This window comes from Oncorhynchus nerka, unplaced genomic scaffold (assembly GCF_034236695.1).
Source record: "Oncorhynchus nerka isolate Pitt River unplaced genomic scaffold, Oner_Uvic_2.0 unplaced_scaffold_8224, whole genome shotgun sequence".
NCBI classification, from domain to species: Eukaryota; Metazoa; Chordata; class Actinopteri; order Salmoniformes; family Salmonidae; genus Oncorhynchus; species Oncorhynchus nerka.
The window spans coordinates 1-5,713 of NW_027033097.1; the positions used below are offsets into that span (position 1 = coordinate 1).

The following is a 5,713-nucleotide window of genomic DNA, read 5'->3' on the forward strand; positions in this document are numbered from 1 at the left end:
AATCATCATGTTACATACAAGACAGAGTCCTGAATCATCATGTTACATACAAGACAGAGTCCTGAATCATCATGTTACATACAAGACAGAGTCCTGAATCATCATGTTACATACAAGACAGAGTCCTGAATCATCATGTTACATACAAGACAGAGTCCTGAATCATCATGTTACATACAAGACAGAGTCCTGAATCATCATGTTACATACAAGACAGAGTCCTGAATCATCATGTTACATACAAGACAGAGGGCTGAATCATCATGTTACATACAAGACAGAGTCCTGAATCATCATGTTACATACAAGACAGAGTCCTGAATCATCATGTTACATACAAGACAGAGTCCTGAATCATCATGTTACATACAAGACAGAGTCCTGAATCATCATGTTACATACAAGACAGAGTCCTGAATCATCATGTTACATACAAGACAGAGTCCTGAATCATCATGTTACATACAAGACAGAGTCCTGAATCATCATGTTACATACAAGACAGAGTCCTGAATCATCATGTTACATACAAGACAGAGTCCTGAATCATCATGTTACATACAAGACAGAGTCCTGAATCATCATGTTACATACAAGACAGAGTCCTGAATCATCATGTTACATACAAGACAGAGTCCTGAATCATCATGTTACATACAAGACAGAGTCCTGAATCATCATGTTACATACAAGACAGAGGGCTGCATCATCATGTTACATACAAGACAGAGTCCTGAATCATCATGTTACATACAAGACAGAGTCCTGAATCATCATGTTACATACAAGACAGAGTCCTGAATCATCATGTTACATACAAGACAGAGTCCTGAATCATCATGTTACATACAAGACAGAGGGCTGAATCATCATGTTACATACAAGACAGAGTCCTGAATCATCAGGTTACATACAAGACAGAGGGCTGCATCATCATGTTACATACAAGACAGAGGGCTGCATCTGAAATGGCTCCCTATATCGTACACTGGTTAAATGTATTGAAGAGATAGTGGACAGGACTCCAACCCATAGTGATGTGAAGGAGGTCATGCTTCTTGCTTAAAGAGCACCACCTTCCTCCCGAGTCAGCTCCTAGCGAGGCGCGAACCCAAGACCTCGGCCTCGAACACACGTGACAGGCCACCTGAAGAGTCGTACCGGTCACGCCACAGAACAGCCAGTTATTCGACAGTGCAAGTGGGGACACTTCAGGCTGAGCAGCTACGCCAACTCTGGCATGAATGTGTTCTGGGGTCAGCGGCTGTAACGGCAGGGCTGGGGTCAGCGGCTGTAACGGCAGGGCTGGGGTCAGCGGCTGTAACGGCAGGGCTGGGGTCAGTGGCTGTAAGCGCAGGGCTGGGGTCAGCTGCCGTTTGACCAGGGTCCATAGGGAATAGTGTGCCATTTGGTAGATCAGACTAGAAGGCACTACTAAATATACAGTACACACACAACTACATAGACTTTCCTCTCTTCTTCACAAGTTCTTCTCAATGTTCTCTTTTTCATCAGTCACACTTGGGATTCTCTTCCTTTCCTCTCCTTTCTTTCTGCCTGAAAGTGGGAGAAGATTTAACACAGTCCATTCCAGATATTCCACTCCAGACATTATTGAGGCCATCCTCCTCAGCAGCCTCCTCTGACAGAGGAAGAGGGTTATTTTTGTGTTCTCCTTTAGCTGGTGAAGGAGAGGAGGTGTCTTGGTTAAAGTCTGTTTAGTTTGATCTGCCTGATCCGGAGCGAAACAAAAAAGGTAAACTCATTTCATGGAGGGCTCAGTGTCCTCTGGTTTTTCCTCAGTTAAGACCTGGACAACCAGGTGAGGGGAGTTCTTACTAATTACTGACCTTTAATTCATCAATCAAGTACAAGGAGTGAAACCAGCAGACACTGGGCCGTCAGGAATGAGTTTGTCCCGTTGTGGACTGGGGGGTAAAGCCGGTCTAGGACGGGCTAGCAGGCAATGCTTCACTAAAGGATGTGTATACAGCACAAATAGTAGGACTAGACTGGTTTGGGCTGGCTGGGTTCAGTCTGACCCGGGTCGTGTTTGAACCATTTAGAGCTGGTTAGGACAGGGTTCCCAAACTTTTGTTCCGTGACCCCATTTTGTCCTTAAAAAAGGTGATGAAATCAACAGCCGATGTTTGGTTCTTAAACTGGGACTATAAATCTATTACAAATTAGTTGACAGTTCATTTGACAGTGTTTCAATATGAAGGATTGTTTGAAGTGACAAATGCATCAGAAAGGTATTGGGAAGTTCAGAAGATCATCAGCCAATCATTTAGTTTGATCTGCTGAGTAGAAATGAACACCAGTGATTGTTGTTTTTCCTCCAGTCTGATTTTAGTGCCTGGTCTTGTCCACTCTGTCCTGAGGCTTCTGGGCTTTGAGGAGGGAAACCGTGATTAAACCATTCAAAAGATAGGAGGAAAGAAAACCAAAACCGCTCTCACTATGACAACGGCATCTAGCAGCTACCGGAGGTTACTGACTTAACCCCAGTTCTATGAACCAAACGCAATTTAAAACAAATAGTTATTTCAGAGTTTCTCTAGTTTGAGAAACTCTGGGTTAGGATCAGTTTTGGGACAGCTGGGTCTAGTTTGAACTAGTTTGATCTGGTTACTGTGCTGCCTGGGCCGTGTCCCCGGCCTGCTCTCCCTGGCTTTTCATCGCCTCAAACACCGCAATCTCCTTGGCCTCCTTCTTCTGGTTCCTTGCCTCAAACAGCAGCCTGGAGAGAGACAATCAAACCAACTTCGTTTTTGTATAGTGCATTTGGTACAATGTAACAATACAATAAAACCAAATAAGGAGGGAGAGAGGTGGGGAGGAGGTAGGGAGAGGGGTGGGGGGAGGAGGTAGGGAGAGGGGTGGGGAGAGGGGTGGGGATGAGGTGGGGATGAGGGATGTGGAGGAGGTTGGGAGAGAGGTGGGGAGGAGGTAGGGAGAGGGATGTGGAGGAGGTAGGGAGAGAGGTGGGAGGAGGTAGGGAGAGGGATGTGGAGGAGGTTGTGAGAGAGGTGGGGAGAGAGAGGTGGGGATGAGGTGGGGGAGAGGGGTGAGAGGGGTGGGGATGAGGGGGAAGAGGTGTGGAAGAGGTGGGGAGAGGGTGTGGAAGAGGTGGGGATGAGGTGGGGATGAGGTGGGAGAGGGGTGGGGATGAGGGGGAGAGTGGGGATGAGAGGGGGAAGAGGTGGAAGAGGTGGGGAGAGGGGTGTGGAAGAGGTGGAAGAGGTGGGGAGAGGGGTGTGGAAGAGGTGTGGAAGAGGTGGGGAGAGAGGGATGGAAAAATAACCAAACGAGTGAGAAAAAGATGAGGGACAAGGAGAGACAAAGGTAGTCAGTGATAGATGGGTGAGAGAGATGGGGAGACAGATGGGTGAGAGAGATGGGGAGACAGATGGGTGAGAGAGATGGTGAGACAGATGGGTGAGACAGATGGGTGAGACAGATGGGTGAGACAGATGGGTGAGAGAGATGGGTGAGAGAGATGGGTGAGAGAGATGGTGAGAGAGATGGTGAGAGAGATGGTGAGAGAGATGGGTGAGAGAGATGGGGAGACAGATGGGTGAGAGATGGGGAGACAGATGGGTGAGAGAGATGGTGAGACAGATGGGTGAGAGAGATGGGGAGACAGATGGGTGAGAGAGATGGGGAGACAGATGGGTGAGAGAGATGGGGAGACAGATGGGTGAGAGATGGGTGAGAGATGGGGAGACAGATGGGGAGACAGATGGGTGAGAGAGATGGGTGAGAGAGATGGGGAGACAGATGGGTGAGAGAGATGGGGAGACAGATGGGTGAGAGAGATGGGGAGACAGATGGGTGAGAGAGATGGGTGAGAGAGATGGGGAGACAGATGGGTGAGAGAGATGGGGAGAGAGATGGGTGAGAGAGATGGGTGAGACAGATGGGTGAGAGAGATGGGGAGACAGATGGGTGAGAGAGATGGGGAGACAGATGGGTGAGAGAGATGGGTGAGAGAGATGGGTGAGACAGATGGGTGAGACAGATGGGTGAGAGAGATGGGGAGACAGATGGGTGAGAGAGATGGGTGAGAGAGATGGGAGACAGATGGGTGAGAGAGATGGGTGAGAGAGATGGGGAGACAGATGGGTGAGAGAGATGGGTGAGAGAGATGGGGAGACAGATGGGTGAGAGAGATGGGTGAGAGAGATGGGGAGACAGATGGGTGAGACAGATGGGTGACAGATGGGTGAGACAGATGGGTGAGACAGATGGGTGAGAGAGATGGGTGAGAGAGATGGGTGAGACAGATGGGTGAGAGAGATGGGTGAGAGAGATGGGTGAGACAGATGGGTGAGACAGATGGGTGAGACAGATGGGTGAGAGAGATGGGGAGACAGATGGGTGAGAGAGATGGGTGAGACAGATGGGTGAGAGAGATGGGTGAGAGAGATGGGTGAGAGAGATGGGTGAGAGAGATGGGTGAGAGAGATGGGTGAGACAGATGGGTGAGACAGATGGGTGAGAGAGATGGGTGAGAGAGATGGGGAGACAGATGGGTGAGAGAGATGGGTGAGAGAGATGGGTGAGAGAGATGGGTGAGAGAGATGGGGAGACAGATGGGTGAGAGAGATGGGTGAGAGAGATGGGTGAGAGAGATGGGTGAGAGAGATGGGTGAGAGAGATGGGGAGAGAGATGGGTGAGAGAGATGGGTGAGAGAGATGGGTGAGAGAGATGGGTGAGAGAGATGGGTGAGAGAGATGGGTGAGAGAGATGGGGAGACAGATGGGGAGACAGATGGGGAGACAGATGGGTGAGAGAGGCCCTTACCGGTTCTTGATGATTCTCTGTACGATGTCATCGGTGGTCAAACCGTTACCACTGTTTACTGTACGGAAGATACCTCTCTTCTTAGGCTCCTGGGACACACACACACACACACACACACACACACACACACACACACACACACACACACACACGATAACATGCAATCACACAAAAAGACACACACACGAATACTGCAAAACAGACAAACACACAAACAAACAGACACACACAGTCAGTACTCACAGCATAAGGGTCTGCAGTGTCCCTGTCAGGAAACACCTCTGTCTTCCCATGACACACCAGGTCCACCTACAAGTGTGACATCATAGATCATGAGTATAGTCAATAGGATCAATTATATAACCTACATGATTTATCATAAATATCTATGGTATAACAGGAAGTGACATGGTCATTTAAAATATGATCAATAATATCTATGGTATAACAGGAAGTGACATGGTCAATTAACATATGATCAATAATATCTATGGTATAACAGGAAGTGACATGGGGGGAGAGGGAGGGAGAGCGAGAGGGGGAGAGAGAGCGAGAGGGAGAGAGAGGGGAGCGAGGACGAGAGAGAGGGGAGCGAGGGGAGAGAGAGCGAGCGAGGGGGAGAGAGGGGGAGAGAGAGGGGGGAGAGAGAAGGAGAGCGAGAGAGAGCGAGAGCGAGGGGAGAGAGAGCGAGGGGAGAGAGAGAGCGAGGGGGAGAGAGAGCGGGCGAGGGGGAGAGAGGGCGGGCGAGCGGGGAGAGAGAGCGGGAGCGAGGGGAAGAGAGAGCGAGAGCGAGGGGGAGAGAGAGCGAGAGCGAGGGGGAGGCGAGAGCGAGAGCGAGGGGAGAGAGAGAGCGGAGAGCGAGGAGAGAGACGAGGAGCGAGGGGAGAGAGCGAGCGAGGGGAG

General features: G+C 49.7%; 1 long non-coding RNA gene across 1 annotated transcript; it reads right to left on the reverse strand.

The window, feature by feature from the left end:
* Nucleotides 1-2,182: 2,182 nt before the first annotated feature.
* On the reverse strand, nt 2,183-5,133 carry LOC135566016 (uncharacterized). Its single transcript, XR_010461917.1, has 3 exons — nt 5,054-5,133; nt 4,811-4,899; nt 2,183-2,743 (listed from the first exon to the last, which is right to left on the reverse strand). It is a non-coding gene; the product is annotated as an uncharacterized LOC135566016 (long non-coding RNA).
* Between the last annotated feature and the right edge of the window lie 580 nt (nt 5,134-5,713).